The sequence below is a fragment of the Heterocephalus glaber genome, unplaced genomic scaffold (genome assembly GCF_053883595.1).
Source record: "Heterocephalus glaber isolate CG9 unplaced genomic scaffold, H.glaber_assembly_v1.0 deba00000768, whole genome shotgun sequence".
Taxonomy (NCBI): domain Eukaryota; kingdom Metazoa; phylum Chordata; class Mammalia; order Rodentia; family Bathyergidae; genus Heterocephalus; species Heterocephalus glaber.
Genome location: NW_028258162.1, coordinates 11,924,246 through 11,946,305, shown reverse-complemented (window position 1 = coordinate 11,946,305; position 22,060 = coordinate 11,924,246). Strand labels below are relative to the sequence as shown.

Genomic DNA, 22,060 nt, shown 5'->3' with positions numbered 1-22,060 from the left:
ATAACTTCCGCCCTTGTTTATCCTCACAGCTTCTGTTCCTCTTTCTTCAGCAATGAAGCCAGTGAAAATTTCCAAGCAGAACTACTAGGTAAACATTTCCACATAGGTGTCATAAGGTCAACTCAAGGATACGACACTTACAATGGGACTCCAAGATGACTTGCTCCTCATCCTGTGGTCCTTATTTCAGTGAGTTTCATGAAACGAGGATTTATTCTTGGCTCCTTTGTCTTATTTAGCAAAGTCTACTCGCTAAATCTTACTGATTCTTCCTTTAATACCTCTTAAGCCTGTGCCCCTGCTGTTGTCTATCCTCAGCCTCATCACCTCTGTCTTAACTGTTCTCCCTTCTTCCCCCATTCTCATTTCTTCTATCCTAATATGCATTTTCCCTGAATGCCCAAAAGTTTTTCAAAATGGGAATCTGCCCATGTCACTTTGCAATGAAAAGAAGGAAGAAGGCATGAAATAAAACCAGCCCAATTTCCAAGCTCTGCACAATCTGGCCTAATTAATTACCTGCCTCTCTTGTTCACTATTCTCCAAACCAAACCTTGCAAAGTCATCAGCTTTTCGTTGAACTTGCTTTTTGTTTTCCTTTATTTATTTTGTTCCATGATGAAGTATATTTCCTATCACATGCTTGCCATCCAGTTTATCCCTTCCTTTCAAACTCAGGTACAAGAAAACTTTATTCACACCAGAGAATAGAGCAGGGGTGGTGCAGATGTAATCTGAAAACACTATTATTATTATGTCTACTGTGTGTCATTATTGAAGATTTTATGTGAGAGTTGAAAAGGAAGACAAAAGTCTAAAGAAAAAAAATATCTGGGTTTAGCAAATATGTCATAGAAGTTTTAGAAGCTAGAGCTCAGCTTCAAGACTGATCTCATAAGTAAATAGGTTCTATAAAGTGGACTTTCTAAGATTCTTCTGTCTTTATATTAAAAGATGAGTGACTGTAGCTCTTAATACCCCTGAGCTGCTTTGCAGGTTGCTGGTAGGAGACTCAAAGGTTCTGGAAAACTGACCTTTACTCTGCTTCTGGCACAAAGTTCAGAAGGAAGAGTGAGCCACACTGGGGGAGTGTGGGCAGACGGGTGGAGGGAGGGGTCTGTCCTTGAGGTTGAACTGCTGCCTGTGTAACAGGAACTGGGGCAGGGCGGGGGTGTTCCCCGCATGTGAGGTGGTCCCTCGTGTGCGCCAGACGGGCTGGCTGGAAGGGACAGGGCTTTCTAGTGTCACCGGCCGTTGTGCATGCCCTGTTCTGGGTTTTTAGAGTCCACAAGCCCGCACCTCTGGATGTGCTGGGTACTGCTGCTGATCCCCTTGACTATACTTTGTGTCCTTTCTCTTTGATTTACGAAAGTCCAGCCTCTTTGCAAACTATGGAAATCCAAGCCAACTGCTGAGATATGTCAGAATTGGTACCAGAATTACTAATTTATTTTGATCTGTTCAGGTTTTCAAAAAGCTATGCCTGAAAGGAGTACAGAGTTCCTATGTTTACCTGCATGAATGCTTTCAAATATTCCAAAGAGTGATAATTATGATGTCTTTATAACTTTACCAGAGTGAAAACCTTTTTACAAAACCGGCATATAAATTTTGACAAAATTAGCACAAAAAAGAAAATTATAGGCTAGTTTCATATGTGAATATCTACGCAAAAATCCTAAATAACAAGCCAAATAAGAATCCAACAGTAGGCTAAGAGAGTACACAAAACTAAATGAAGTTTATTCTAGGACTTCAATAAAGGCTTCATGTTAGGCTATTTATTAAGACAATACCCCATACTTACAGGTCAAGAGGTAAAAGATATAATTACTTAGATTCAGAAGAGTCAGTTGATAAGAGTCAGTGTCTGTTTCCGACTTTAAAGACGTCACAGTAAAATAGGGGTGATGATTCGGATCTCAAGTGTTCCCCAAAGCTCATGTATTAAAGGTTTAGTCTCCAGCTGATGGTGCTACTAGGGCCTGGGGGAGCCTGTTAAAGAGGTGGGGGCTGGTTGAAGGAAGTGAAGTTGCTGACACCATGGCCTTGAAAAGGACCCGGGGGCTGTGGCTCTTCCTCCTCCTCTCTGCCGCCCACTCACTATGCGCTGAGCAGCTTTGCCCTCCACATGCATCCAACATGACATTCTGCTTTGCCACCGGCTGGCAGTGATGTGGGCAAAAAGCCCTGGACTGAAAGCTCCAAAACTGAGTCCAAATAAAGCATTCTCCTGACAAGCTGATTTATTTCAGCAGTTTTATCACAGTGATAGAAAGCTGACCACCCAATAGAAGTAAACGTGTACTCCTTGAATATGATAAAAATCACACATCTCAGGTCAAAATGTAGGAGCATACTTCTGGCAAAACACTGGAAGCAGTAACAATAAAATCACAAATAAGACCGAGATGGCTGATCCCTGCTACTACTTGACATTAATATATAAAAGTTAATTGTCTTCTGGTCTTAACAACAATTAATTAAGAAATGGAATGGATGGGTCAGGTCTTGACATGATAAAAACATTTGTAAATATCCCTGCAGTTAGAGTTAAAAGAAGACCAACAGGCATATGTTACTGGAGATAGGAGGGTGCCTTAGAATCAGTACTAAATGTGTACCATTCGTAAGAAACCCATACAAATTACACTGGGGGAGAATTATCATACATAATTCTGAAGTTCATCTGGAAAAATAAACATGAAAGAATATTCAGGAAAATTTGATAGGATGCCTATGACCAGGTGATAGGATTTTTTTCAGCTTCATTATGATTTATGGGACCACCAATATATATATAGGGTTTGACTATATTAGTATATGATACACATATTCAAAAAACATTCAAAAATATAGCCTCAGGGCTGGGGATTTAGCTCAGTGGTTCTGCTGCCTGCCTCACAAACACAAGGTCCCAAGTTTGATCCCGGTACCAAAAAACAAACAAAAAATCAAAAATATAGTCTCAAACATCTATACATTTCTCAAATTTTGGCCAGGTCATTTTCCTGTATGTTCAGCACATGTGTAAATAGAGAAACACATACCTTCAACTATATATATATATACACACACCAAATTTTTCTATAACTTTATAAATTATATGTCTATACTTCTATACATTTGCACATGTGTAGAAAGACTGCAGTGTGATATACACAAAGCTATTCACAAAGGTTATCTCTCGAGAGGGAGGTATGAAAGGGCCTCCAGCTTGACCTTTCTGCATTGGATAAATTCTCCATGTTTCATTGTTTCAGAAAAAATTAGAAATGAAATAGAGTGTTTGAAAGGACTATAAAAGGTAAAATAAAGATTGAAAATATTCCCAGGTTTTACGTTTTCAACAAAATATTTGAAATGATTTTACTACCATCATGTGAGTGTTGGGTGGCTTCTTGAATTCTGGATGATGTTCTTAATAACAAGGAGTCTAAAAGAAAGTATCCTTAGATCAATAAATCTCAACAGAGTATATTTCAGCAATTATAAACAAAACAGAACAAGGCAAAACAAAACAAAAATGATTTTCAAATTGGGCAGCCCCACAACCCAAACAGTGCCGAGAAATCCACCACCAACATGATCTGACAATTCCATACAGTGTTCATCTTTTGGTGCTTGGGTCGGGAGCCTCTTCCAAACCAACAATTCTACAAGATTTCATGTAGCAGAACAAACAGAGGGGCTGGTGACCTTGTTTCCTCGGCACTGTGAAATGTTTGCAGGCTTCTGAGCCAGGGAGAGAAACGCAGTGCCAGCTTCTCTCAGGAGCGTGTTGGAGGTGTGAACAGGCCAGCTTCCTGACTCCTCTCCTTATGGTTGTTGACATCTTTAGTGTTTATTATCACTTTTGGGGGGGAAAAAGGGGCAGAAAGAGAAAAGCCCCTGATGCTCTAATACTCTCCCTCCCTCCTTCTAAGTGCACGTGCATGTGGGCATGTGTGTGTGTGTGTATTTTGTCCCTGTTTATATTGTTAGGTGTTTTTGTAATAGAATCTCAAAGAAACCATAAGTTGCTATTGTAGACTTGAACACTAGGCAGTTACATATTGCTTCATATATAGCATGTAGAGATGACAGACTACTTTTTGAAAATACTATTAATTACTATTTGCCAGCCCCAGTATCACATTCATCAGCATGCTGACACTGCGGCTTGGAATATGCTTTCTCTTGATTTAATGTGCTCAGGCCCAAGCTTTGCTTGGGAAAGGAAATTGAGGGGTTTAATTATATGTAAAGAATAGATAAATGGCAAAAGAAAAGATTTTCCTTCCCAAGAACCACAATAGAGAATTAGAATTGGAAGATGAGAATATGACAAGAATACCAAATAATACTTCTCTGTTGTCCTTAGAAACTGAGGTGAAACTGGAATAAGCCGGAAGTTTACCAATGATGAGAGCACTCACAGAAACTGCCAGTTAGATTAAAATAAAAATGTCGTTGCGCGCCATAGTTCCCGGAGTGTGAAAGAGGCAGAAGAAAATAAAAATGAGAACTCAGAAAATATAGTTTTCTTTAGACAGGATGATCCTTGAAACAGCTAAGAAAGAGAGTCCCCCCACTGCCACCTTTAAAGATCATAAATTTGAGCACAGCCTGGGCGAAATAACAATTTAGGAAGACCCTATCTCAAAATAAGAAAATAAAAAAGGGCTGTGGATGTAACTCAGTGCAAAAGTCCTGGGTTCATTCCCCAGGACTACTAAGTACATACTTAAATTAATTAATTGAAGTGAGTATTGGATGGAAAGAATGCAAATGTTAATGCTGTCTGAATCACAGGACACATGCAAAACTGGTGAGGGACATGCGATCGGGGGAAGAACTGCTCCTGCCTGCCAGTGCCACATCAGCAGGCTGCAACTGTAGAGGTGACAGTGGACCCTAGGTGCCAGGGCACAATCCTGACATAGTGATACTGGTACCAATTTCCAAGCATCAACTAAATGTCACACACGAGCCACAAAGATGCTGATGAAAGAGACAACATCAGATGACTTCATCTTTCATTACAGGGTAAACGTGGGGAGTTACTGGGACTGCTGTGTGTGCATGTCAAATTTTCAGAAGGTGATTACAGGTTGAAAGGATCAGGAAGGAAAGTCAGGTACATATGTATCAAGTTCAACGTTGAGTTCATCAGCAAGTTTTCCACCTTTTGTTATTTACTGAGGAAAAGTAAACTCACGAGGAACACTGAGTGATGAAAGTCCAAATCCCTAAATACAGTTTTATCTTCTCTTCTTTAATTTCTGAGAAGATGTAGCCATCCTAAGGACAGCCTTGGCGTATGAAGTATTGCTACCATATGGGAAGACTCCCAAGCACAGTTAAAAGATGGTGCTTTTCTTAAGTAGAGTATTTTGGAAAAAGTGAGGCTATTTGAAATTTTGAGGTAGTATCTTTAAAAGATGTCATAGAATTTTTGATATAGGAAAAAGGACTGAAGTACAAATTTAGGTGATGTTAGTCTCCAGTTATTAATGAAAATATTAGAATGTTCCAGGAAGGTCTAAAATACAGTACGTGAGGCTTGCTTTAGATAGAGTCATCCTGTTTTTCCAGCATAAGCCTCTTGGTGTCACTCTTGGACACACAATCTTGGGGAAACCAGGTGGCAGTTTTTGGGTCAGCTGGCATGTACTATGGTTTCTCCACGGTTCGGAATCCATCTAATGTCGAACAAACCAGATTTGGCAAAGCTGGGGTCATAACTGAGTAGAGGTGGGGATGGATGACAGAGATTGCAGGGAGGGGGCCAGAAAGAAAAATGTGTCGCCATTACTCAGTGGTGGAGACACTTGGCTGCTCACAGTCAACTGAGAGACATGTCTGGGGCTGGAGTCTGCTGACTGAGATTCCCCTGGAAAATCAGGAAAGAATGTTGCTTGTCACTCTTGTGTTAAAATATAGTGGAACCTCAGAGCTAAGCATCTTCTCTTCTTGTCTCCTTTGTGCCAGTTTGGAATTTGATGAACTACGATACAGCAGGAAAGGCAGCTGGTAACTGTTGGCCATAGTGGAGAATATGCATTTATCAGGCAAGACAGCAATTAGAGGAAAAGAAATCACATGAATAATATTATTTTTGTGGTGCCAGGACCAAAGTGTTATTTTAGAGTCCATTAAAATTCAGGTTGTCTTGGACTTGCTTTAGTAAGCAATACAAGTTATTTGGGGGGACAATAATGCTTTTAAGAATTAAAAAGTCTTTTCAATGAAAGAGGTTGCAAACTTGAGGAAATTCTGCCAAACTGTTGCTGATAAGTTTGTTCAGGAAAACCTGAGGGGACCAGGAGCGAATCAAGTGTCCCAGCATTTCCCAGTTGAGGAGAATCGCACACAGGGCTATGACCTCTATAAGAGGTGTTTTCTCTGATGTTCTTACCATGGAAATGTTTTTGCCCGTGGTTCTTTTCCAAGTGTTTGATCCTAAAATAAGAGTGCATGTTGTGTATATTTTCACGCCCAATTGTGACAGGTGTATTTTGTGAATTATTCTATGTAAACAGTGGGTCTTTGACATTGGTTGCTTATTCTTATTTCCTTCAGCTGTGTGTAAAAAAATATTTACTGAGCACTAGTGGTGTGTCAGGCACAGTGCGGACACAAGCATGGGAATCCTGCATAAACCCTGGCCTCCACGACCACAGAGTGGGGGAGGAACCAGCCAAATAAAGAAACGGCTCACACGCTTAGGAAGTTGCAACCATCCAGGCTGGTAAGGAGCTGCCGCTTTGACAGAGGTGCGCCCCGAATGGTTGTTGGGAGCCCCACGGAGTTGGGATGGCTGGGAAGGGCAGTGGTGGGGTTCTTGGGGCAGGGGGATGGGGACTTGGCAAGACAGTAGGCTGCAGAAACAGGAATGAACTGGGGCACGAAAGGTATGGAGGGTTGGAAATTGGGACTCAGTTTTGGGCATGTGGAAAGTGTTAGGGGGGCAATTGTAGAGCCACTTGAGAATGTGAACGATGGTACCAAGAGGAAGGTTAGGTCAGCAGGTTAGCTCTTTAATATGAGCCTCACCCTTGATGGCTAGAAAAGAGGGAAGCAGTAAGAGACTCACTTTGACACACATAGAAATACATATTCAGTTGATGTGTTTATGAGAGTTGTATATAAATTTTGGTAAGTTGGATTCTAATTTATTTTTATTTATTTATTTTTCAGAGCTAGGAATCAAACCCAGGGCCTAGCACAAGCTAGGCACGTGCTCTATCCCTGAGCTACCCTCCCTGCCCTTGGGTTATATTTTAAAGTCTCCAGTGAAACTCAGAAGAAACCAGAGTGAAACCTTTCAAAAGCACATTTTGAGTTTTTTTATAGTGTAGTTTAGTATTTAGATTAATTTTTTCTTAGGTTTTCATGAAAATCAGTTTTCCTAAAGCAGGGTTCAGGTGGGTAAAAGCGAAGTTGGAGCCCTTCAGGCCTAGAACTCCAGTGTAACTACCGTCATATCCAGTTGCCATTCAAGAAAGACACATACTTAGTGAACAAATGTGCTTGCTAAAAATACAAAACTCTGGATTTAATGTATTTTAAATTTTATTTAATTATTGTTTTAAATGTAATTTTTGAAAAGGTACTATTTCACAATTTCTTTTGCGGGGGGCGGGCATATTAAAAAAGTCTATTGTGAAAATACTTGTGACCAAAAATGGCAGAATGTTGGCTCTCTATGCCAGTGTTAAGAAGTTTAAGGGATTAAAATAATGATGCTTAACAATAAATTTTATGCTTGAAAATGCTAGTGAAATGGCTACAGGAATACTCGTATATTTTGAATTTAGGTCAATCTCTAAAGGTTAAGATTTTTGTTGCAGGAGATGTTGCTTTTCCATAACACTTCTGACAACAGAAGAGAGGGGAGAGCCGAGTGTTTGTTTAAGAAGAGAGGCCAGAGCTGGGTGTGGGGCACAGGTGACAAAAGCAGCACTGTGGGAGGCTGAGGAAGGGGGTCACAAGTCTGAGCCCAGCCTGCACAATTTAGAGGCTTAGCAAGCTCCTGTCTCAATAGCTCAGTGCAAAGCCCTGGATTCAATCCCCAGTACTGCAAAAAATGGAGCAGGGTAAAAAAAGAATATTAGATTTGGGATATTTGTTTTGGTAATACTTCCCTCCTGGACAGTCCGGATTAGAAAAGGATGGAGTGAGGCCAGTGCTGCCTCACTGCTAACTTCATATTGGGGGTGGTAGAGGAGGATGATTAGTTTCCTCCCTTCTCCTGAATCTTACTTTATCATCTGGATTGATTTTTCTTATTATTCAGGTATCTCAGTTAGTGGGGAGGCCTGAGGGTCAGAGGACTCAGAAGTCTGTTCCTGCTCATTGAGTGGCAGGACGGTGGCAGGAGAGGAGGAGTCTGCTGACACCACCCCTGTGGAATCCTCCCGGAATCCTGGCACCTGGAAGCTCCCCTCTTAGTATCAGGCCATGCCCCCTTCAGCTTTGACAGCGGACCAGACGCACCCAAATGCTTTCTACAAGTCAGCCGTGACACTATTATTCCAAAATCAGAAATGCAGTCTTCAGACAGATGTTATTTCCAAGTATTGTTTCCATAGGCAATTATGCCAAAACAGTTCCCAGAGAGAGGGAAACATTGAAGGAGATTTAGTGGTTCCTTTTAAAAGGTTAGATTTATGTTCTTTTCTCAAGAAAGGCAATTCCTTCTGTCCCTATTTGAACCAATTGAAAGCTGGATTCCAATTTGGGAAAAAGAAAAAAGAAAAAAATTAAAATAGAAGATAATAATTCTTAAGAACTTTTGAGCCTGAGTTGTGGTTTCACTCAGAAGACACGGAAGGTCATTGATGCCAGACAAAAGTTGTTTCACAGAACTAGAAATTCTTCCTGGCCTTTCACTGGATCCATTAATTAAATGCAATCATTTTGTATGCTTATGTGAGTGGATTTCTCAGTACTGTAGATGCAGAATTCATAGAAAAGTAATTACAAAAAGACAAATACTAAGAGGGCTAGCTATATTGTTTGAATTATAAAGGCTACTGTTAAATTCATTTGTTATCATTCCCTTTGAGTATTTTGTAGGAATTAGTAGGACATGGTCTAGAAGGCCTGGTTTACAATGAGGGTCTTAAAAACATACAAAAAATGGTCAATTGACTCAGTATAACTGCATAAGAGCCACACTTTTGTATGTCAGAAGCAGTGGACAATTTAGAATTTTTGTATTCAATTACTCAAAATAGCTTAACAAACATTTATGAAATAAGATATTGGACTGGGCATTAATAGAGATTTTAAAAAGGAATAAGAGTCATGGCTCTTAAATTAGCAGGAAGGAAAGAGAAAAGGAATTCCACACTTGCCAGCTCCGACTATTAACATTGCTCAGAACTAGCTGGCTGGAATATTGATATTTGACTACAGCAACATGGACACCCATTGGAGTTGTTCACTGTTCCCAATTCTGTATTCTCTTCCTCACTTCAAAAGATTTCTACAGCACTGCGATTTTGCAGGGCTCCTACTAGATTAGAGGAATGTGTTTTCTTGCCCTATTGATGTTGGACTTTGCCATGTGATTGCTCTGGCCAACAGAATGTTTAGCGGATGTGACACAAAAGGCTTTAAATGTGTTTGTAGTATATAAGTGAGCCTTTCATATTCCTGCAGTCCCTCATGACAAGAACCTTGTGGTAAACTGTCAGCCATAGGATCAGAAATAGGTGAAATAGAGCTGTCTTAATGACTTTCTCATTGCTGATATGAAATACCCAATACCAACAACTGTGTAAGAAGAAAGATTTAGTTTGGCTCACAGTTTTTAGAGGTTTCAGTCCACAGTTGGCTGGCTCCAGGGCAAGGTGGCATGGCAGAGGGCCTAGAGAAGAGAAAGAGCTCACGATATGGTGGTAGGAAATGGAGAGAGATCAAGGGAAGAGGAGGGAGATAGACCCCTCCAGGTCAGCCTGCAATGTACCTCCTCTGACCAAGTTTCACCTCCCAGCACCACATTTCACTATAAACTCACTAGTGGACCCACCCACTGATGAGCTTCCTGCCTGCACAAGTCAATCACCTTTCTGAAGCCCCACCTATGAGTGCTTGAGGCTTGGCGGGGGGGCATCTAAATACTGTAGAAGCCATAACAAGAGCTGAACCCAATCAAAAGCTCAGGGCCAAACCTAGCTAAAACCAGCCAAGCTACAGCTGACTTGCAGACCTATGAGCGAGAAATAAATTATCATGCCACATTTAATTTCGATTGTTTGCCCAGCCAGTGGCATTTGGGTTATGTTCTACAGTACTGAAGCTTTAGAATTTCATTAATCTTTATTTTGTGACATTGATCCAGACTAGCAATAAAAGAAATTTCATTTTTGCCTGCAGGTTTTCCCTAAGTCCATCTTAATGTGGTTTTTTTTTTTTTTTGTCCTGGGCATCAAACTTGGGACCTTGCGCTTGCAAGGCAGGCACTGGAACCACTGAGCTAAATCCCTGGCCCCTTAATGTGGAAATAATGGTCATCAGGTAAACACTTTGATTATCCATAATAACTGCAAAAGGAAGCTAGTCTCCTCACACTTCAGAGTCAGGTTCTAACTAGGCTGTGACATCAGAGTGCCACACGGAACCTCCTAAAAACGCACTCCTCTGGACTCCTCCCTGGAGGTCATGATTCGGTAATGCCCAAGCCTAATTCTTATGAGTCCTCTCTTAATAATAACATCATGGTTACAACTCAGGTCCCTCTATCTTAATAAAATCCAGTTGGGATTTCATGAGGCCCAGCTGGGAGAACGACCTGTGGGATGTGGTCTGAAGGGTGATTGTGTATTCATTTTCCCACGTGGTCCAAGTTCCACCCATGCTTCAAGCTACACCACCAGGGAGGCATTTTGGAAGATGTATTTTTCTTATTTCTTCTTCAAAATGTTTTCTCGGTAGTAGTCACATTTTGGATTATTTTACGAGACCTAAAACCCCATTGTTCTCACTAAGTATTACCCACTGCATCTTTCTCTCTTTCCATATTGGCCATCTGCAGGGCTGTTAAGGGAAAATTAAATATTGTCCTAAGGGAAAGGGACCTGATATAAAGAAATCAAAGTCATCATTGTTGGACAAGATTTGTCTTTAAAAATTCTCTGCTTAAATGTCGTTTTCTATTTTAAAAAATTCCATGAAACACACAAACATAAACATACATGTACAAATTTAATTTACTAATGTTTCTTATTTTTAAATTATGTCTTTATGATATAAAGTAATGTATGGTCTTTATAGTAAATTTAGAAAATGTAGAAAAAAGTATTGGGAAAACATCCATTATTTCCAACCTAAAGATTTAACATTTGATGTATTTCTTTCTAGTCCCTTTCTCTCTGTTGCCTCTCTATATAAAGAAAAGTAATTACTATATTATCATATATATGCAATACATGTGTGTTTATATAATATATAATTATATATGTAACACGTAAAATGAAGCTAGTTTTAAAAACTGGGCTCATACTTATTCACTGCTTTGGATCTTGCACTTTCCATATATATTACATGTTATTTTAATGAAAATGCTGTGTCCATTGTATAAAGGTAATTTTTTTAGCCCTTGCCTTATTGTTGGATATTTAGACTGTTTTCAGTAATTCATCATGATAAACCACTTTATGATGGACATCTATATACATAAATCTTTGTGCTTACAAAAGATTATTTCCCTAAGACGAAATTCAAGAATTTATACTCTTAAAATGTTCACATTCACATTTTTAGCAATATTGAGCAAACTGGAAGAGGCTTTCTTTTAACTGTCTTTCAAACCGGCCATCAATGTCTTATAACATTTTACTGATTGAGCACATGGTTAGTGAATTTTACCACAGAACCGATGAGCTGACAAAGGCCTAATGAGCCATACATTTGAGGAGGACCTGAGGAGTGAAGTGTTCCACTTTCTTACTGACTGTGACCTTGTTTCATGGGAGAACCTAACAGCTTTTCTTCCACTGCACTCTTTTCAAATAATCTTATATCTCCGCGTATTTACTGGTACTTCATTTCTTTGAAGAGTATAGTGGTCTGAAAACAAGTTTTTAAGAATGAAAACCAGACCATATTGTTAAATATTTTTTTCTATGAAATCTATCCCTATAAGCTAAGATTGATAAAAAGGATAGAAAATGGAGTATGATAGTCATCAGCTGAATTAAAAACAGAACAAAATTTAAGAAATGTTTCTAATATGTTTGAATATTAGTCGCGTATGTGAAACTTAAATTTTTCTGTGATTTGGAGTAACTGAAATTTCAACACCTATTTTGACTACATTATCTTACATGAAGTTTTATTTTTGTCGCTGTCTTGAGCTTCACAGATGTTTCTTATTGTCCTAGCCTTCTGGGTTCTTTGGGTTAGCTTTACCATCCTAAGTCTGAAGGAGATTCTGGGGACTTTCTAGAGGGCTTGCAAGAGCCTACGGAGTCAAAGGCTATAAGCAGGAGATAAATGAACTATACTACAGTCATCTAATAGCATATGGTCATCATAATAGTCATCTGTCCAAGTGCCATTTAACAACACACATAGCTCATGCTCTCGCTTCTTAGGTCTTCTGGAAAGCCAAACTTTCCAGCCTCCTTTTAAATTATGTTGGGACCATGTGACAGGATGGTCAAAGGTATATAGGTAGGAAGAGTATTGCCCTTAGACCTACACAAGAGGATTCTCTACCTGGGTTTGAGTCTTAGAGGCTCTGTGTATCACAAGTACACACACAGATATAGACCCATACACACACACAAATTTATTAAAGAATACGTAGGCTGCTTGGTCTCCTGGATACTGATGCTTGGAGTTGGCCCAGCACTTATAATTAAACATTTACCCTTGTGACCAATGCTATTTAGGCTCCAGAGCAATACTTCTTCTTACCTCTTGCACTCAAAAGATGACTGTGTTCAAAAGTTCAATCCTCAGAACTGAAAAAAAAGGTGGGTTATAGCATCCCTGGTGTTGGAGAAAAGCGCAGCTTCTGAGCACATGGAAGATTTGGGCTTAGGTAAGAGAAAAGACAAATGAACTCATCAAATCCTCCCAGAAACCATGAATACTATAGATTCTTGTGTAAAATGCACCACTTTCCAGTTGTGGCTCAGCGTCCATTTCCTTGCTTCACTTTGTTCCAAGAATCCAGAGATGCGGTCATTAGCTTGACATTTGCATGTGGTACATGGAGCTCCATTTGCACTCTTAACAAACGGTAGGGAAGCTGGGTGGAAGTGATGGGCCTCTTAGGGTCTTTCATATTTTCTGACTTTGTTCATTCTCAGGTAGAATGCCGACAACCAGTGAAAAACTGAAGAGACTCCAGAGAGCAGCAGAGCAACTAAATGAATGGATCCTGGCTCTTTTGATGATTGCAAAGGACAGAGACCCCCGCCAACTGCATTCGTGTTAATGAGAAACAAATCTTTATTGTGTATCCAGGGATTGAGATTTCGGGCTTCCTTTGCTATTGCAGCCTGGGCTAGCCTAGTCTATTTCATTGGAAACTTCTCACTATATAACGTTAAGACAAAAATGAATGATTAGAAACTATGGATGACCTAAGCTTGGTAAATCTCTCCCACCCCTCTTTCTCTCCCGCCAAATGCTTTTATATTTGTACTTGTGAGAGATTGCCGTTTCTTTCAATATCCATTCTCCTCTTCTTTCTTTTGGTTACAGAGCCCCCTACTGTTGGTCTGCATTATGTCCCCTCTACATTCATATGTTGAAGTCCTAACTCACAAACCTTAGGATATGACCTTATTTGGAAATAGATCATTGAGGATGTAATTAATTTAAATGAGTTATGAGGATGGGCCCTATTCCAGTATGGCTAGTGTCTCTAAAAGAGGAAATCTGGATGCACACACGCGCACACACACACACACACACACACACACACAGAATGCCAAGTAGAGATGAAGGCAGGGATTGGGGTGATTCTTCTACAAGCAATGCCAAAGATTGCCAGAAAAGTACCAGAAGCTAGGTGAGAAGCCCAGAACAGGCCCCCTTTACACCCTCCTGGCCCTCACAGGGAGCCTAGGAAACCAAGCTCTTGGACTTGCAGCCTTCAGAACTGTGAGATAATAAATGCTTGTGATGTAAGTTGCTCAGTTTGTGATATTTAGCAAAGGTTAAGTTGACCCCTGCCATTCTGGGGCATATGGCCATTTGGCAGGAGCCTACATTTCTCCCCTCTGCTGGAGCTTGGTCTGGTGGCAGGACTAGGTTCTGTCCAGTGGGACACGGGCAGGTGTGATAGGTGCAACTTCTGCTCCTTGTCTTTAGTTTCTCATCTTCAGGGCCTCTTCATCCCCTTTGTCCTGGGCTATAAAGCAGTGAAGGCAATAATCCAACCTTGAATATGCAGGTGAGCAAATAGCTCAGAGGATAGCGAGGCAGTCGTACACGAAGAATTTATATCCACAAATAATCTCATGGAGCATCTCAGTCCTGAGTAGAAGGGTGAAATAAACTTTCATGTGATGGAAGCCTCCGGGCTTAGAGTATCTTTGCTACAATTGTTTTGTTTTTATTTAACTCATACAGTACAATAATAACAGTAGCCACTAATACTTGGTGGTCCGTGCAGTATGGCCCAGGGGTGCTGTTCGAATAACATTCCATGTGAACGGAACCCCTCAACCTGAAGGGGGCAGCCCTGGGTTAATATGCCCTGGACTCTCTCCCATTGGCTTTGCGTATTAACCTACTTATTTGTCACAGTGACTCTTGGAAGTAGACACTATCATTATTCTCATCTGTAAATGAAGAAACTGTGACCGGAGAGGCTAACCCTTCCTCCCAAGGTCACCAGCTAGTAACTAAAGGAATGGGGATTAGAACCTGGGAGTCTGGCTCTGGGACCTGAGCTTTCAGCCATTCCTTTTTTTTCCACCTTTCGCAGAGGCGTGATGTGACTAGTGGTTAAGGTTAACGAGGCGCAACTATGGGTACTTTGTGCTTTTTCTTTATACTTCTCTCTGCGTTAATCCTGTCCAATGAGAAAACATTCTAATAAAAAGTAATGTATTTATCAGTTTTTAGAAGGACTTCTTTTTGAATTTGTATAAAGCAAGGTCAAGCACATTTTCACTAAGGGCCGCATCCAGCCATCACTCGCACTTGCTGAGAACTGTGTGCTATGTACCGCGCTCCGTAAGCATTTGGGAGACATAATTAAAAGACCGTAGCACCTTCAGAGAGCTTCCTGCCTAACAAACCTAGGAGTGGGGGAGGGCTCCTCTTCTGGGTCCCAGGCACCATGAAATACATCAGAGATGGGCTTTCTGCTCTTTCCCCTCCTCCCTTCTTCCTTCTTTTCTTTCCTTTGAAGCATAAAGGAAAAGTACAGATACACATGGAAAAGAGAAGTGATCACAGCAGAGTGAAGACAATGTAAGGAGAAACCTTAGCTCTGCTATCCTGAAGCTCAAGTTCTGAGGCTACGAGATACTGCAGGACTGCAAGGAATGAATAGCTAGCATCCCTCTCCTTCTTTCAAGAGAATCCATACCAACCTCCTCATAATCCTTCTCTAGGGGATGCATGTCCTCCCAGATCTTAGAAAACTCCCCTTCCTCCATTCCCTCAGCCGGTGAACAAAGGCGCACCTGGCAGATATCAGGTCAAACTTCTGGTCCAGGTGAGCCCAAGCCTCAGCCAGGGCTGCGGTGTTGCTCAGCATGCACAGAGCTCACTGTACCTTGGCCAGGTCTCCACCAGGTACCACAGTGGAAAGATGGTCATTATGCCAGCCTTGAGGCATTGAGGTACCGATCTACAAACTGGATGCTGTGCTTGGCCTTAATGATGGCAATATCAGGATTAACATCTTTGGGTGCCACATCCTCATGTATTCACCATGGTGAGGGTCACATTTCTCCATTTGGTTGGCTGGCTCCCAGCAAGAATTGGTGATCTCATAGGTAGAGGGAAGTGGATGTGGAGACAGAGGACCAGATTGGCCTGGAATTCTGTCAGATTAACATTCAGAGCTCCATCAAATCTGAGGGGAGTGGTGATGGAAGACAATTTGCTAATAAGGCAGTTAAGGTCAACATAGGTTGGGTGCTCGATATTGAGGTTTCTATGACACATGTCATAGATGGCCTTGTCGTCTACCATGAAGGTACAATAGGTGGTGACCCATGAAGGGTGGTATAAGTGGTGAGTATGGGGTTGTAGGGCTTAACTATAGCTGTGGAAATGTGAGAGTTGGGTAAGTGGAAAACTCCAGCCTGGACTTCTTGCTGTAGTCAAAAGAGTGATGTTCCATCAGCAGGGAGGTGAACCCAGAGCCAGTTTCCCCATCAAAGCTGTGGAAAGCCAGGAAGCTCTGTAGGCTTGTGCACTGCTCAGTCAGGTCATGAATTTGGTATCAGGTCAGTACCCTTTCCAATGGCGTGGGGACCGGGGGCAAAGTGACCGGTGGTCTCTTCCCCGCTCATGATGAGCTGCTCACAGTAGAAGAGCTGATGACTGGGGTGAACCCAAACTCCATGAATGACCATGGGTTCCTGGTCTATGAATTTTGCCATGGGCACATACTGGCTGGGACCAGTCTCACGGAAGAAGGTGGTGAAGGAGTCACCTTCCTCAGTTGTCTTGTCACTTGGCATCTGGTCATCAAACTAGATGCCATGTTTCCGGAAGTAGAGCTCCCAGCAGGCATTGGCAGTCTGGACACCAGCCTGACCAGTGTGGCTGGAGATGCACTCAGGCATGGTGGCTAAAGGTCATGGGGCAAAGGGGTTAGGGACAGACATCAGATCATGGTTATTGCCCTGACAAGCTGAGAGTCGAGCTAAGTAATGCACATGAGAGGCAGTGTCTCTCTTCCACGGAGATCTAAGTGCAGAGTTGGCAATGCTTCCCAGTGCAAGAAGCAGTTTTTAATGTTCCCAAAACATCACTGCTATTTTTCTAGAGGCACATATTTTCCTCAAACTTTCTTCGTGGTACAGGGGATTGATTTAGGGCCTTCTCATTGAGCTATATCCCCAGCCCTCTTCTTATCTGGAGACAGTATCTTGCTAAGCCACTAAGCTGCCCAACCTGGGTTTAATTTGCAATCTTTCCATCTTGGCCTCCCAGAGTCCTAGATTATAGGTGTGCACCACCAAGCTTGGCCTTTTCCTCAGACTTTGAAGACCATAGAGTGTATAGGAGGGAAGAGAGGTACGTGAGGAAGAAACCGTGCTGGCTGGAGATGAGCAATGGAAGCATTCTCTGAGGAAGTATCAAGGAATTTGACTGCTTGAACAAGAAAGAGAGATGATCACCATTGCCACACCCGGGTTCTAGCCTCAACTAAGACAAAAAATGTCCCTGGAAAGAGTAAAATGGTCAAATGCTTACAGAATGTTTGGTAAACCTTCAGCAACATTTTTTTCTAAGATCCTCTAGTAAGTCACTGATATCTCTTCGTTCTGATATCTGCCACATAGTCACCAATTTCCTGAGAAATTTTTCCCTTTGAAAATTTTCTTAGAGAAATGATTTACATTTTTTGGCAGCAGTTTTTGAATAGGACCAAGGAGCAATGATTGGGGTCACTTTTCCAGTTACTGAACTATTGACTGGGGCCCTTCCAGATTGTTTACTCAGAGCTATAAAGTTTAGCTGTCACGGACAAGGGCCATATTAAAGGGCCAAACTCTTCCAAACTGTGGCAAATTGCCCTAAATAAAATTTACATACAGATTTCTTTCATTGCAGATATGTGTGTTTTGGACTATTTTCAAAAGTCCAAAGCCAAATATTCTCTGAAAAGAGGAACTTTTGCTGCCACAGTGAACCAGCCAACATGTCGCACATCACTCATGGAAAGGGAGAGGGAAAGACACAGGGCCTGGGTGTGCAGGTGTCAAGATTTGAATATAGTGATAGATAGAATTATTGGACCTCAAAGAACAAACTTATGAGTCATCAACATGTTTTTTAAGTACATTTGAGAAAAGGCATAATTAAAGGCTTGTTAGTCTGTTTTCTGTTGCTATAACAAAGTAGCAGGTAATGGGTAACTTATGAAGAATAGTAGTTTACTTGGCTCAAGGTTCTGGAGGCTAAGAAATCTAAGAGGATGGTGCCAGCATCTTCTCAGCAAATGGGCAGGGTCTTGTGTTGCTTGAGAACATGGTAGAAGGCATCACATGGCAAGACAGCAAGCTTGGGTCCTCTTCCTCTTCTTATGAAGCCACTAACACCATCTGGGGATGTACCCTCCTGACTGCCTCCAGTCCCAATCAACTTCAAAAGTCCTCACTTCCAAATACCACTAACATCTGACTTTCCAACACGTGCGTTCTGGAGGACACACTCAGATCACAGGCAGGGCACGAGCAAACAGCTGCCGAGGGGCACAGAACACTTCTCCTGGGGTGACATTCACGGAGAACGGGATGTGGGCGGCACCCTCTGGAATTATGCAAAACGTCCACTCTGAAGTCTTTAAATTCTCAGTGGCTGGTGAACTACGGGTATGTGCTAAGTCTTTGTTAGATCAGTCAGGAATTTTGTTTGGCTTTTAAATTTCCTAACAGCATTGTCAGCTACTTTCTCCCACAAACATTTGGTCCCTTCAAGGAGTTTTAACAGAGACACAATCTTACTGGGACATTGTAAGCTCTAAAAAACTGACATACCTAACAGAAAATAAGTGGATATTTAGCATTCAGTCAATAGATGTTTATTAGATGTTTACCATCTTCCAGGATTGTTCTTTGTGCTAAGTATTGGAGCAAGGAAAAAAATGGCTGTGTTCTAGTAAGCAGAGAGGACTGAAATAGAAAAATTTATAATTAGGTTGAATCTACATGTGTATGTATGTGTGTGTATATATATATATATATATATATATATATATATATATATATTTTTTTTTTTTTTTTTTACCGGGAATTGAACTTGGGTCCTTGAGCTTGCACAGCAGGGAATGAAACCACTGAGCTAAATCCCCGGCCCCATGTGTGTATATATTACATATAACATACACTTACAAAGCTTAGAAATTTTGTATATAAATGGGAATTTTATACACACATAAATATGTACATATATGTGTGTATACATGCACACAAAAATTTTTATCCACATACAAGTGACCACTAAATATTTACAAAACACAACTCATAATAAGGAAATCTTGGAAGCAGCCTATATATCCATCAATGGATGAATGAATAAAGAAAATGTGGTATTTATACACAATGGAGTACTACTCTGCCATAAAGAAAGATAAGATATTTGTAGGAAAATGGATGCACCTTGAGACCATAATGTTAACTAAATTAGACAGACAAGCTTCAATATCACATGGTTTCTATTCTATGAGAAACTCAAATTATAAATAAAAACCTAAATAAAAGATAGATAATAGGAAGTAAGGAGATAGATCTTTCTCAAATGGGAAGGGGCTGGAGAGACCCAGAGATCAAGAGATCAAAGGGGGAGGAGGGCAGGGAAAGGAGATGAAAAAAGGAACTATGATGTGTTTTGTACATGTGGCAACACCACACAAGAAATACAAATATTACATACTGCAGACATGGACTAATAGAAAAATTAATCATAGATAACCATCTCTCCCTATCTGCAGGGTCTGCATCCATAGATTCAACCAACCACAGATCCAAAATATTTGAAAAAAATTGTGTCTGAACTGAATATATACAGACTTTTTTGGGGTCATTATTCCCTAAAAATGCATTAAAACAACTTTATTGTCTTAGGTATTGTAAATAATCTAGAGATGATTTAAAGTATATGGGAACATGTGCATAAGTTCTATGCAAATACTTTGTAATGTTATAAAGGAACTTCAGTGTACATGGGTTTAGGTATCCAAGGAGGGGTCCTAGGACCAATCCCCTGTCCATATTGAGGAAAAAACAGTATGTAGAGAGACAGTAATTCACTAAATTCCATTGCATTGGCTATATTTTCAAATATGTTTAACTACAACTACAAAATAAAAACAAGAAGGCAGACAAAAATATTGCATCACATAAAAATTAAAAATGTTGTTCTATATGCTTTGTGTATTAAAGAGAAAATAAAAACTAAATGATAGACAAGAAATAAATTATCTATCTATCTATCTATCTATCTATCTATCTATCTATCTATCTATCTCTATTTATTCCATTTTCCCTAAAATAAAAGTAACCGGGATACATTCTTGCTTGGGTATACATTTTTTTTTTTTTGGTACTGGCGATCGGCAGGCAGTGGAACCACTGAGCTAAATCCTCGGCCCTGGATATACATTTTTAACTCGGGTATATTATGAAGAGTGAGTGATATTGGAGCCCTTTGTCAAGTGCTTTCTTCTGAACTTTTGTCCTGGCTGTGTCTCTTTTCTTTTATAATTTTCATCTCTCTATTTCCACCTTAGACTTTCTAGGACAGTGCCTCGACCAGATCTTCCATATCACTGGTTGGTTCTTCATCTGTAACCACCTAGCTCTTTAATTCCTTCTGTTGAAGGCATTTTTGTGATGATTATTGTTCACATCCATTGTTACCAGCTGGTTTCTTGTTTATGACTCTCCTCTTCATGTTTCAGTGTCCTTCCTTATCTCTTTGAGGGTAGTTCTTAGACTTATTTTTATCTTATTCTGTCTGAGGTATTGATTCTTCTTCTAGTAGAGATTGCCCCATTTAGTCATTCTTTTCTAACGCCTATGCTAACTCAAATATCTCACTCATTTTTCTCAAGAATTGATAGCTTTAATCAGCCACTGTCCCTTGTCAAATGTACCATGACCTGGGCTTTTCCAGCATGGGTCTTTCATATTACATGAATAATAAATGGGTGTTTCCCTGAACGAAATACATGAAGTGACTATAAAAGCAATAGGATAAGGCAAGAAATTGAGAAGCAAGGCAATTTCAAACTCTGGTTAGGTGAATGTAAATTGATACAAACTTTATGTAGGAGCATTTGGCTGTAAGTAGTAAAAACTTTAAAGATGCACCAACCCTTTGATTAAAAATGTCTGCTTCAAGAATTCCCATTAAGAAATAATTAGTCAAGGGTGCAAATATGGGAGGCAAGGATATTCGTTGCATAGTTAGTTGCCATTCACGAGGATTGCTTAACTGAATTTAAGATGGGAATAGAAGGCCTCATTGATTCTCCAATGAGCTCCATCTACTCTTTGAAAAGTGAGGTGGTTCTGGGAAAGCAAGAGGTCTTTCTTTCTAAACTTGAGCTTTTTGGTAGTTCCAAAACTTATCCCATTATCAGAAGTTCTAAACCTGCGGTCCAATGACTCCTCTACAATTGTTGACTCAGCTTCTGGGACTCTGTGAACTGGGAACAGAAATAATTTAAAAATTTTTATTATTGAGTTTTGGGAAAAAACAGTATCTGGTGCATTAAAATATTTTCTTTGCAAAATCTTTTGTTTATATGCATTGTCCTACGCAGGGGTCTCACAGGTCTACTCTCAGTGTCAGAGCAGTTTATGAAAGAAAACAAAATAATTAAGGATAAGAAATTCTAACATAGAACTGAGACACTGCAAGAGGATTTCACTCACCTCTGCTAAAGGGTCAGTCAGAATGTCCCAGTGGTAGACTCAGAGAGACAGCTGAAGTCAGGCCAACCCTCAACATCGCTCAGTGAGAGCCCCCATTAACTAATCAATCAGAGCAGGCTTGTGATTGAGGGTTTCTGCTCACCAATGAACAGCCTCAAAAATAACTACTGTGGAAATCTCCTTTTTAAAAATGAACAAACAAATCCAAAACCCAAAACCTCTTCTACATTTGCCTCACAAAACACTTCAGGACTACCCTGGTACAGTATGCTCAAATTGCAACTGTTGCCCAAATAAGTGCTATTTCCTTTGACCTTTGTTTGTGTCGATCTTCTTTTTAGGTAACAAGTTTGTAAGTCAAAGAAATTCGAAATTATTGCCATATCCCACTATGCTATATCCACTCATTTACTTATCTCTAGTGAAAACTCCCTAGTGAATACCTTTGAGATATTATTAAGACACTTTTTTTTTGAGGCAGA

General features: G+C 40.4%; 1 long non-coding RNA gene and 1 pseudogene across 1 annotated transcript; one reads left to right on the top strand and one right to left on the bottom strand.

Annotated features, from left to right (window-relative positions):
• The first annotated feature begins 10,592 nt into the window (after positions 1 to 10,592).
• LOC147829096 (uncharacterized) lies at positions 10,593 to 13,578 on the top strand. The gene is made up of 2 exons (XR_015449688.1): positions 10,593 to 10,661; positions 13,311 to 13,578. It is a non-coding gene; the product is annotated as an uncharacterized LOC147829096 (long non-coding RNA).
• A 1,514-nt stretch (positions 13,579 to 15,092) lies between these two features.
• LOC101701197 (tubulin alpha-4A chain pseudogene) lies at positions 15,093 to 16,849 on the bottom strand (annotated as a pseudogene).
• Positions 16,850 to 22,060: the final 5,211 nt, after the last annotated feature.